The sequence below is a fragment of the Aethalodelphis obliquidens genome, unplaced genomic scaffold (assembly GCF_003676395.1).
Source record: "Aethalodelphis obliquidens isolate GAN/ISIS:26980383/991018 unplaced genomic scaffold, ASM367639v1 scaffold6, whole genome shotgun sequence".
NCBI lineage: Eukaryota > Metazoa > Chordata > Mammalia > Artiodactyla > Delphinidae > Aethalodelphis > Aethalodelphis obliquidens.
In genome coordinates this window covers 74,363,285-74,374,720 of record NW_020837950.1, presented here as the reverse complement: position 1 = coordinate 74,374,720, position 11,436 = coordinate 74,363,285, and the positions used below count along the sequence as shown (strand labels likewise).

The window sequence follows — 11,436 nt, the reverse complement described above, 5'->3', positions numbered from 1 at the left end:
GTTGTGGAGCACAGTCTCCGGACGCACAGGCTCAGTGGCCATGGCTCACGGGCCCAGCCGCTCCACGGCACGTGGGATCTTCCTGGACCAGGGCACGAACCCTCATCCCCTGCATCGGCAGGCGGACTCCCAACCGCTGCGCCACCAGGGAAGCCCTAGAAATACATATACTTTTTAAAGACATATTTTTTGGGATTCACTGCTTGTTTCACGTGCTCTTTATCCTTGACCATCACTGTACTTAGTCACTGTTTTTTTGTTTGTTCATTTTTTTTTAGTCTGGTGGTTCAAAGGCATTAGGAGTCCAGCTGGTCGGGCAGGCTTCTGGTGTCCTGAGACTGTGTCACCCTGGGCGAGCACTCAGCTTCTGGGTACTAAGACTTCTAACCTGTCAGAACCAGAGTTGAGTGAGCCGGAAGGAAAACTTCCTGGATTGGTCATTAGGTGTCAGTGAGATGCTACTCTCATTAGGACCCCTCTTTCCTGGACAGTAGGAGGTGTAGCAGCGTCTGTTGGCCATCTGTGCAGAGTGTATACAGCTGCGGCTTGTGGGGCAGCTCTTTAACCCCAAGGTCCCCTCTTCGGTGCGGTGAGTTCCCAGTAGGCCATTCCACCATACCCTGGAGCCAGTTGCTTCTGAATGGTGAGGTATGTGATGGATGAGTGAATCCAGTGATCATGGGCTCGTCACCTCACTTTTACCCTGAAGCAAACTCCTTGGTCATTGTGGTGTCATGGCAGTGAATACGGCGTATGCAGCGAGTCCATAGATGGTGACGTCGGGGAGCAGACACAGTGTGTCAGTCTGGGCCCAACGAGGAGACAAAACCGTATACTAGTAATTTAAACAAGGCAAATTCAATATATTAAGGAATTACTAAGCTGTGATAGGAGAATAACTGTAAATTTATTTATTTATTAACTTATGGCTGCGTTGGGTCTTCATTGCTGCACGCAGGCTTTCTCTAGTTGCGGTGAGTGGGGTCTACTCTTTGTTGCGGTGCACGGGCTTCTCTTGTTGAGGAGCACAGGCTCTAGGTGCACAGGCTTCAGTAGTTGTGGTGCATGGGCTCAGTAGTTGTGGCTTGCAGGCTCTAGAGCGCAGGCTCAGGAGTTGTGGTGCACGGGCTTAGTTGCTCTGCGGCATGTGGGATCTTCCCAGACCAGGGCTCGAACCCGTGTCCCCTGCATTGGCAGGCATATTCTTAACCACTGCGCCTCCAGGGAAGTCCCAGAATAACTGTAAACTGGAAAGAGAACTCTATACTCTCGAGCTCAGGGATAGTACCTAAAGAAGGACACATTGGGAAGAGGACTGCTTCCCAGGGTTGGAGGTCATACCTTGTTGGAGCAGGTGTGGTTGCATCTGGATGGCCTGGGCCACAGCTAGTTTGCAGTTACTGGGCACACAGAAGCAATCTGGGGCTCAGGTGAGCTGAGACTGGTGGGTGGGCCTACAGAGGCAGCTAGGATACCCTTTCAGTGAGTCCTGGGGTGTGTGTTTTCTGTGTTGGATGGGCCACAGGAAATGCACCTCTAGGGCTCACGTGAGCCAAGGTTGGTGGGCAGGCACACGGAAAGGGTCAGGGTAGCACTGCTGGAGCTGCTTGCTGGTGCAGTAGCCCCCTTCTACAGGAACTCCTACACTTCTGTGTATCGCTTGGGCCAGGGCAGCTCTAGGGCTCTGTGTGGGACAAAGGTTGGGTAGCAGGCTCACTAGACAGCCAGCCCTGAAGGACCCCTGGTGTGTGGAGGCATGGCACCGAGGAGAGGGTGCAGCAAGCAGTAACTGAGGCTGGGGCACAGGTCCCAGCTCTCTGGGGCTCCCAGCTACGTTGCTGCTTCCCAAGTCCAGAGCTGGAGAAAGCACATAATGCCATATACCCGAGAAGCTATGCCCTGCAGATAGATACCTAACATTGGAAAATCCAGGTCATCCTTGGTGGAAGTTCATGTCGTTGAGCAGATTCATCACTCCAGTCCCTGCTGCCATGTCTCTTTGTTCGTGAGCTCACTGAGAGTTGGTGAGAGAGGCTGAGAGAGACACACAGGGCAGGTCATCTTGTCCACCTGCTTCTGCAGTGGCTGTCATTGTGGGCACTCGTGTAGGACACAGCTATCCTTGCACTCCCTGCCCATTCTCAGAGCCTTCTCTAGATCTCTTTGTCACTGATTATCCCTCCTTGTTCTTTCCAGATTCCTGACCCTCCAGCCAAACATTAACTGCTGTCAGTGAGTCGGTGTGGATTTGCCTCTCTGGCCATTTCTCCTTCCTGACCAGGGGTACAACCACGCATACTAATTGAATGTCTGCTCACTGGCTGGATCTCACCTCCTCATCGGAGCCTTCAGGACCATCTCTGAGTGCAGCATCTTGCTGCAGCCATCCACTGCTGACTAGTGCCAGGACATCATTTACCACTCTCTGTACACGGACTTAAATTTTTCTTCCTTCGTTACTGATCATAAGGAACTCACCAGGAGGCCATAGGTGTAGTTTGTTTGTTTGTTTTAATTGGTTTATTTATTTATTTATTTTTGGCTGCATTGGGTCTTTATTGCTGCGCACAGGCTTTTCTGCAGTTGCGGCGGGCGGGGGCTACTCTTCGTTGCGGTGCGCGGGCTTCTCATTGCAGTGGCTTCTCTTGTTGCGGAGCTTGGGCTCTAGGCAATGGGCTTCAGTAGTTGTGGCACGCAGGCTCAGTAGTTGTGGCTTGCGGCCTCTAGAGTGCCGGCTCAGTAGTTGTGGCACATGGGCTTAGTTGCTCCGCGGCATGTGGGATCTTCCCGGACCAGGGCTCGAGCCCATGTCTCCTGCACTGGCAGGGCGGATTCTTAACCACTGCGCCACCAGGGAAGCCCTAGGTGTAGTTTTTAAAGAAGTTGCAGTGTAGCAACTTGATTGTGCAATATACATGTGATTTCAGGATCTTCTTGCATAAGTTATCCTGATGGGAAGTTCAGGTAACTCTCATGTCAGGCAGTCAACCTTTTCCTATCTGCTGCCATCACTTTGAAAACCATTAGGTGTGATGGATGATAAGCCCAAGAAGACTGAAGGGTCTTCTTCTGCTTGTTCATTCCGTGGACATTGCCTGCCCTGTGAGCGATGTTATGGAAGGTGTTAGTAGAAGGAATGTGATTGGGACAAACTCTCTGGTCTCAAGGAGTGTGCCGTCAATTCACTGGGGGAGAGAGAGGCAGGCACACCTAGTGAGAAAGTTGTGTGAGCAGACAGAGGATATTACTAATTGATAAGACTGGGAGAGAATGGGAGTCAAATGAGTCAGGTTTTAAAGAGAAGATGATGCATGAATTATATTGAAAGATGAGAGCCATTATCCAGGTGGGTCATGAGAGGAGGAAGCCCTCCCTGACCCTCCCAGGAAGTAGACCAGCAGAGGCAGTTAATCACAATGTTGTGAATTCAGGTCCTGGATTCAGACTGCCTGGATTTTTTTTTTTTTAAAGCAGATATTCATTTTTAATTTTTATTTATTTATTGATGGATGGATGGATGGATGGCTGTGTTGTGTCTTCGTTTCTGTGCAAGGGCTTTCTCCAGTTGCGGCAAGCGGGGGCCACTCTTTTTTTTTTTTTTTTTTGCGGTACACGGTCCCCTCACCGCCGTGGCCTCTCCCGCCGCGGAGCCTGTGCTCCAGCCGCTCCGCGGCACGTGGGATCCTCCCGGACCGGGGCACGAACCCGTGTCCCCTGCATCGGCAGGCAGATTCTCAACCACTGCGCCACCAGGGAAGCCCCTGGACTGCCTGGATTTGAATCCTAGCTCTGTGATGTTAGGTGCGGTTACTTTATGGTCCTGTTACTAAGCTTTAAGGACTTTAGAGTGAGGTAATAGTGCCTCCCTTTGAAGTCCTTGTAACAGTTAGGGGAGGAAGCCGCTGAGTGCGTTTAGCACAGTGCCTGGCACTTAGCTGTGTGGCCTGATGAGTCATCTCCTCTTCTTCTGGCTTTCATTTTCCTGGAACAGTTCATTCCCATGCCATTTTCCCAAGGGCCAGAGGATAGATTGGTCTTTGGAGCCGTCTCCAGCACCTTGTACATCTTCAGTAAATACTGCCTGTACTGCACAGAAGAAGTAGGAGTGTAGGAGAAGGGGGTTGTTTTCTAACCCTGAGGTTTATTTCTGTGAGTGTATTTCTGGTGATGTGCTTTGTTTGCATTTACCTTTTCTTGCATTCACCACAGACCATTAGGTGCGAACAGACACTGGGTGATTGCTTGGCAGCCCGTTTTGCACCATTATGATTGCTCTTCAACGGGATGTGGCCCAGACCTTTCAGGCACGGGTTTGAGTGGGTAGTGCTCAGTCCTAGAGCCCCAGCCCCTTACCACGTGCTTCCAGAAGAGCCAGCCTCTCTGAGGGGGTGCTTCCAGGACTCTCAGCTCATGATCATCTAGTTTCTTTTCACTTAGAGAAACGTAAACGCAGTGAATATTTTTAAAAGTTAATTGTATCTTAACTCCCAAAACAGAGTAATTAAAAATGTATGTATCTTGAGAGAATATGAATACAGTGCCTAGGTGGAATGTTTTTGAGCTCTCTGGTTCACAATGATTTTTTTTTTTTTTAATTGGCCACACTGTGCGGCTTGTGGCATCTCAGTTCCCTGACCAGGTATTGAACCCAGGCCCTCAGTAGTGACAGCCGTCTCCATCTTGGAGCTGAAGTGACAGGGAGTCCCCTGGTTCACAGTCATTTTTCAGAATTCAGTCTGACAGTCTTTGGTCAGATGGCAGTGACCTCCCCCTCGAGGAGCAGACCTCTGTGCTCCTGTGTGACGCCAGCTAACACGTGGTGTTCCTTCACTGTGTACCAGGTAGGGGCTCTGAGCACCTCACCTGCGTTCACTCACTCACTCCTCATGGCAGGCCTGTGAGGCAGGTGTTTGAAGATGAGGAAGCTGAGACAAAAGGTTAAGTAACACCCATGTTGACGTGCTAGTAAGTGAAACCGGGCAGTCTGGCCTTAGAGCGGGCATTCTTTTTTTTTTTTTAATATATTTATTTATTTTTATTTTTGGCTGCGTTGGGCCTTCGTTGCTGTGCGCAGGCTTTCTCTGGTTGCGGCGAGCGGGGGCTCCTCTTCATTGTGGTGCGCAGACTTCTCATTGCAGTGGCTTTTCTTGTTGCAGAGCACGGGCTCTAGGTGTGCGGGCTCAGTAGTTTTGGCTCTCGGGCTCTAGAGCACAGGCTCAGTAGTTGTGGCACACGGGCTTAGTTGCTCTGCGGCATGTGGGATCTTCCTGGACCAGGGCTCAAACCTGTATCCCTTGCATTGGCAGGCAACTTAACCACTGCATCACCAGGGAAGTCCCACTTGAAGCTTTTTGTAAGTTTTTTTTTTTTTTTTGGCCATGCCTTGTGGCTTGTGGGATCTTAGTTCGCCGACCAGGGATTGAACCCGTGCCCTTGACAGTGGGAGCACAGAGTCCTAACCAGTGGACCACCAGGGAACTCCCTACTTGAAGCTTTTGACTTGGACATGTGTGGTAGTGGTGTGATGCTGACTCCTTATTCTGAGTAAGGCTGAGTCCTAGGTGTGTATGGGGCCCCTGAGTCTTGGGGTACAGCCCTCTCAGCTCTCCTGCCCTTCCTTGGCGGTAGTTGTGGGCTCACTGTGTAATCTTGCCCATTCTCCAGGAGTACTTCCCCCAGTCCCCTTTTTCCTTTCCCAGCTTGCAGTGAGTGTTCACCAACGCCTTCTTTCCCTGTATGATCTGCACAGGGAAGGGCTTTTTCCTTTGTGGGTTTAGTGGATATGGAGAAGGATGGGGTGGCATTGCTTGCCCTTCACACATGGCTACTGCTCCCCTCCCCAGTTCTGCACCGCCCTCGATGCTTCTTAGGGCTCTTGCAGATCTTCCCAGCGACCATCCGGGGGGTTTCATAGGGAGGTTGCAGAAGGGTACAGACTCCCAACTTCTGTTACCCCAGACATTGTCCTGCCAGCCTGCACCCAGCCTTCACCAACATGTCATGTGTTCTCAATGAACTCTTCTTACCAGTGTGTGGTTGCATCTGCCTTGGCTGAGTGTGTGTTCTCTTTTCTTGCAGGCACTTAGGTATTGGGCAGTTTGCTCTGTGATACTAGTTTCCTGATAGGTTCCCAAAAAAGTCATGGATTTGCAGGTAGGCTGGTTGGTTTTTATTGTACAGGTGGGAGCAGTGCTCTTCCCGGCCGTCTCCATCCTGGAGTTGAAGCCAAAGGAACCATGTCTTGAGAAACAGATATCTTTAAGTTTGATGAAGTCCAGTTTATCAAGTATGCTTAGTGCTTTAGGGGTCCCCCAAAATTTCTCTACCCCAAGGTTGAAATCTTGTCTAATTTAAGTAGAAAAAATGTTTGTCTACTCTGAGATTAGGAAGATTTTATTCTTTGTTTTCTTATTGAAGTTTTATAATTTTAGCTTTCATGTGTAAGTCTGTTATCCATTTCAAGTTAGTTGTTATGTATGGTATGTGTGGTAAGGTTGGAGGTGTCCCCCCCAGATGGATATCCAGTTGTGTATCAGTTATTGGGAAGCCTCTCCTTTCCCCATGGGATTACCTTGTTCCTTTGTCAAATATTTATTTCTCTTTTTTCAAAACTTTTTTATTGTTAAATATCATAAAAGTGAATACAAAAATTTACAGCTCTGCAGATCATTTTAATTTGATCCGTGGTATAAGCACCATTCAGATAAAGAAATAGAACATTTTGGGGACTCCAAAAGCCCACGAAGGCTACATCCTGATTACAGTTCCCTTTCTTTCCTTTCATGGATAGCTGCTAAACATACATTCCCAAGCACTATAGGGATTTTTTGTCTTTGTTTTTGAACTTTACATAAATGGAAGCTTACTACATGTAGTCTTTGGCGTATAGCTCCTTTTACTCAGTATTTTTAACATTTGTTTTGAACAGATCTACAGTTTGTCCATTTTAATTGCTGAATAGTATTTCACTGTATGAATAGACCACAATTTATCTGGGTTCTTTCCAGTTTGGAGCTCGTATGAATAATCTTGTACATGTATTTTGGCTCATGTAAGACTTCATATCAGGAAGGATATATATTTAGAAGAGAAATTACTGGGTCATAGTGTATGTGTGTTTTCAGTCTTAATATAATGCTTATTTGCTAGCATGGTTATACATATTTCCACTCCACCAGCAGTTTGTAAGTTCCCATTGTTTCATATTTTTGACTAAATATGGTTTTGTCACAGTTTCTCATTTTAGCCACTCTGCTCGGTTTATGGTGGTGATTCACTGTAAATATTACCTTTCCATATGTTTAAACAAGGTTTTTGGTTTTTTAAATAACTTTATTTATTTATTTATTTTTGGCTGCATTGGGTCTTTGTTGTTGAGCGCGGGCTTTCTCTAGTTGCGGCTAGTGGGGGCTGCTCTTTGCTGTGGTGTGCGGGCTTCTCATCGTGGTGGCTTCTCTTGTTGTGGAGCACAGTCTCTAGGCACGCAGGCTTCAGTAGTTGTGGCTCTCAGACTCAGTAGTTGTGGCTCGCGGGCTCTAGAGCGCAGGCTCAGTCGTTGTGGCGCATGGGCTTAGTTGCTCTGCGGCATGTGGGATCTTCCCGGACCAGGGCTTGAACCCATGTCCCCTGCACTGGCAGGTGGATTCTTAACCACTGCGCCACCAAGGAAGCCCTACCTTTTCATATGTTAATTGACTATGTGGGTTTCCTTTTTTGTGATGTTTGGGTCTTTTGCCTATTTTTTTCTATTGGGTTGTATATATTTTTCTTGCTTTTTCACTTTTTTTAAATTTATTTTTTAAATTTATTTATTTTTGGCTGCGTTGGGTCTTCGTTGCTGCGCACAGGCTTTCTATAGTGGTGGCGAGCAGGAGCTACTCTTCGTTGCCGTGCACGGGCTTCTCATTGTGGTGGCTTCTCTTGTTGTGGAGCACGGGCTCTAGGTGCGCGGGCTTCAGTAGTTGTGACACACGGGCTTAGTTGCTCTGTGGCATATGGGGTCTTGCTGGACCAGGGATCGAGCCTGTGTACCCTGTGTTGGCAGGCGGATTCTTAACCGCTGCGCCACCAGGGAAGTCCTTTACTTTCTTAATGTTGTCTTTTGAATAGAAGTTTTAATTTTAAGGAGTTGAATCTGTTGATCTTTTCCTTTATGTCTTAGTGCTTTCGATATCTTGCTTAAAAATGTTTTTCTTCCCCTGAGGTCATGAGGATACCAGTATTATCTTTCACATTCAGATCTATAATTCTGAAATTGAGTTTTGTGTATGGTGTGAGATGGGGGTTCGATTTAATTTTTTCCCCCATTTAGATATCTAGTTGAACCAGCATCATGATTTGAAAAGACTGTTTCCAGTGCTGTGGAATGCAGTCTCTGTTATAGTTTTAGAGTCCATATGTACCTTGGTTCTGTACTGTTCCTTCCTCTGTCTGTCCTTGGGCCAGCACCACACTCTCTCAGTTACTGCAGCTTCTTGGTGAGTCTCAGTAGTCCCCCTTACACTTCTAGAGTGCTGCCTTACTCTTGGCCCGTTGTATTTCCATATAAACTTTAGATTCCTTCTCAGTTACCACATGAACATTTGTTTGGATTTTGATTCAGATTGCATCGCATATGTACATCGTTCTGAGGAACGTTGACTTCGTCACCTTGAGTGTCTAGCCTGTGTGTTTCCTCCGTTTGTTGGGAGCGTCGTTTCTCTGTGAAGGCTTATACCCTTCTCTCTCTCTCTCTGTGTGTGGTTTCTCGCTTGCTTTAGATTTATCCTCTGGTGCTTGATAACCTTTTAGATGATTTAACTTAGAAATAATTTCAAATTTATAGAAAAGTACAAAAATAGTACAAAACTTTTATATACCCTTGACCCCATTTCCCCAGTTTTTTGACATTTTATCACATTTGCTTTATTATTCTGTCTCTGTTTCTTTCTCTCCTCTCTCCCACTTCTTTTCTTTCTCTCCTTCCTCCCCCACATATATCTTTTAATTTTTTTCTGAACTACTTGAAGAAAAATGGCAAACATAATGCCTATTACCCCTCAGTATGTATTTCCTAAAAACAAGGACACTCTTTTCTATATATACTGTATACCTGTCAAAATCAGACAGTTAGCTTTATTACAGTGTTAGCATCTCACCCAAAGTTTCTATTCAGATTTTGCCATTTGTCTGAAATATGTTCTTAAAAGCAAAAACAAACAAAAGACCTTTGCTTCAACCCTTTGCTTTATAGTCCAGAATAAGTTCCAAGATCACTCATTGCATTTAGTTGCCATATTTTTTAGTCTCCTTTGAATCTGGAAGAGTTTTTCCGTCTTTTCTTGTCCTTTATGACCTTGACATTTTTTATGAGAACAGGCCACGCACTTTGTAAATGACCCTCAATTTGGGTATATTTGATGTTTCCTCATGATTGGACTGAAATTTTGCATTTTGATGGGAATTCCACACAAGTCATGCTGTATTCTTTGCAGCACATCATCTTAGGAGTTTGTGACATTGATTTGTTCCGTTACAGGTGGTGGTAACTCCTATCACGTGGTTAAGGTGGTGTCTGACCAGCTTTTTCACTGTAAAGTTAATTAGTAATATTTTGTACTTACTAATAATAAGTAACTAATATGTCTTTTGTAGAGAAGTACTTTATCATAAATATCCTGTTTCTCATCAAACTTCCTACCTCTAATTTAGCATCCATCGATAATTCTTGGTTGAATCCATTAGTTCAGTGGTAGCCAAATGGTGATCTTCTAATTTCATTATTCCTTCTACGTTTATTGAAATTCTGTAGTGAGCTAGAACTTTCCTTTCTTCCTTGTTATTTGTATATCCCCTGTGTAAGTATGGACTTATAGCTTCCTGTTTGGTGTTTTTTTTTTTTTGGTGTGGTTTCCTGTTTTATGCAGTGTATATCAGATTTAGTCAGTGGGAGCCCCTTCAGGCTGGCTGCCGAATCCTTTTGACATGTCTTCATCGTTCTTTGAATATTTCCTTGCTTTATGGTACCAGATGTTGCATTCTCATCTTGAGTTTTCTCAAGTCCTGAAATCAGCCATGCAATCAAGGAGCCCCGGTTCCTTTTAATGGACAGTAGTATTTACAAGTAAAAATTTGGGTGCTGGGCTTCCCTGGTGGCGCAGTGGTTGAGAGTCCGCCTGCCGATGCAGGGGACACGGGTTCGTGCCCCGGTCTGGGAAGATCCTACATGCCGCGGAGCGGCTGGGCCCGTGAGCCATGGCCGCTGAGCCTGTGCGTCCAGAGCCTGTGCTCCGCAACAGGAGAGGCCACAACAGTGAGAGGCCCGCGCACCACAAAAAAAAAAAAAAAAAAAATTTGGGTGCTAAATGTCCTCACAGGTATAAGAGCTAGGAAGTAGGTGGGCGTGTGTGTGTGTGTGTGTGTGTGTGTGTGTGTGTGTGTGGACACCCACACTCCTCATCAGGTTTTTTAATCTATTGAAACCAGGAGTTCACACTGAATCTTTTCAATTCCAGTCCAACATTTGGAGTTTATTATTTGTCTTCCTCCTTTCTGTATTTGTACCTCTCTTCTCCTACAGGGAAAACCTGGCTACATTGTCTTCAACATGTTTACTTATTTACTCAATCCTGTTGTGTGTACCAGTCTCCAACTGCCAGCCACATTCCCAGCCCTGGTGCACCTCAGACAGGTGCATCCTACCCAGGACTGTCCTTCCCCCTCAGCACCACTCATTCACACCAACTAAGATGGCCAAAGCTTCCAAGGGGGAGAGGGCAGTGCTTGAGTTTTCTCTTTTAGATGTTATAATTAAGTGGTATCTGAAATTTTTTAAAAGTCAGCGTTTGAAAACTATTACTTCTCCTTATTTATCTTTACATCTTTTTGGATTTTCTGTGTGTACAATAGCATCATCTACAAATAATGGCACTTCTTTTCTCCCTTTCTAATCATTAGTCCTTTTATTTTTTTTCTTACCTTACTCTACTGGCTGGGATCTCTGTTATAATGCTGAATAGAAATGACGATTGTAGGTACCATCATCTCATTCCTGATCTCAAGAGGAAAACTTTCATTGTTTCATCTTTAACTGTGTTTAGTGTTAATAGGGTCTTTTTTTTTAAGACAGCCTTTATCAGTTTAAGAAAGTTACCTTATATTCCTGATTTCCTAGAATGCTCTTTACTAATGAATGGATGTTCGATATTATCAAAAGCCTTTTTTGCATCTGTTTTAATTACATGATAACTTGTCTTTTATTCTGTAGTATGACAGAGTAATTAGAAAATCAGCTCAGTGTTAAACTAACTTTGCATTCTTGGGTAAACCCATTTGGTAATAGTAATATCCTTTTCTGCATATTACTAGATTTGGTTTGCTCATAAATTCCTTTAGAATTTTTCATCTATTTTCATGAGTGAGAGTAAGCTGGGATTTTCCTTTCTCTTTGTCAGATTC

General features: G+C 45.5%; 1 protein-coding gene across 10 annotated transcripts in view; it reads left to right on the top strand.

Annotated features, from left to right (window-relative positions):
• Positions 1 to 11,436, top strand: part of FAM193A (family with sequence similarity 193 member A) — a 174,610-nt gene that overhangs the window by 45,094 nt on the left and 118,080 nt on the right. Inside the window, exon 1 of one of the 10 annotated variants that reach the window (XM_027103893.1) lies at positions 1,185 to 2,491. The exons of the other annotated variants lie outside the window; for them this stretch is intronic. The gene's annotated coding sequence lies outside the window, so the exon portion shown is untranslated. Of the gene's footprint in view, positions 1 to 1,184; positions 2,492 to 11,436 lie in introns of those variants that run through there. 10 annotated transcript variants of the gene reach the window in all.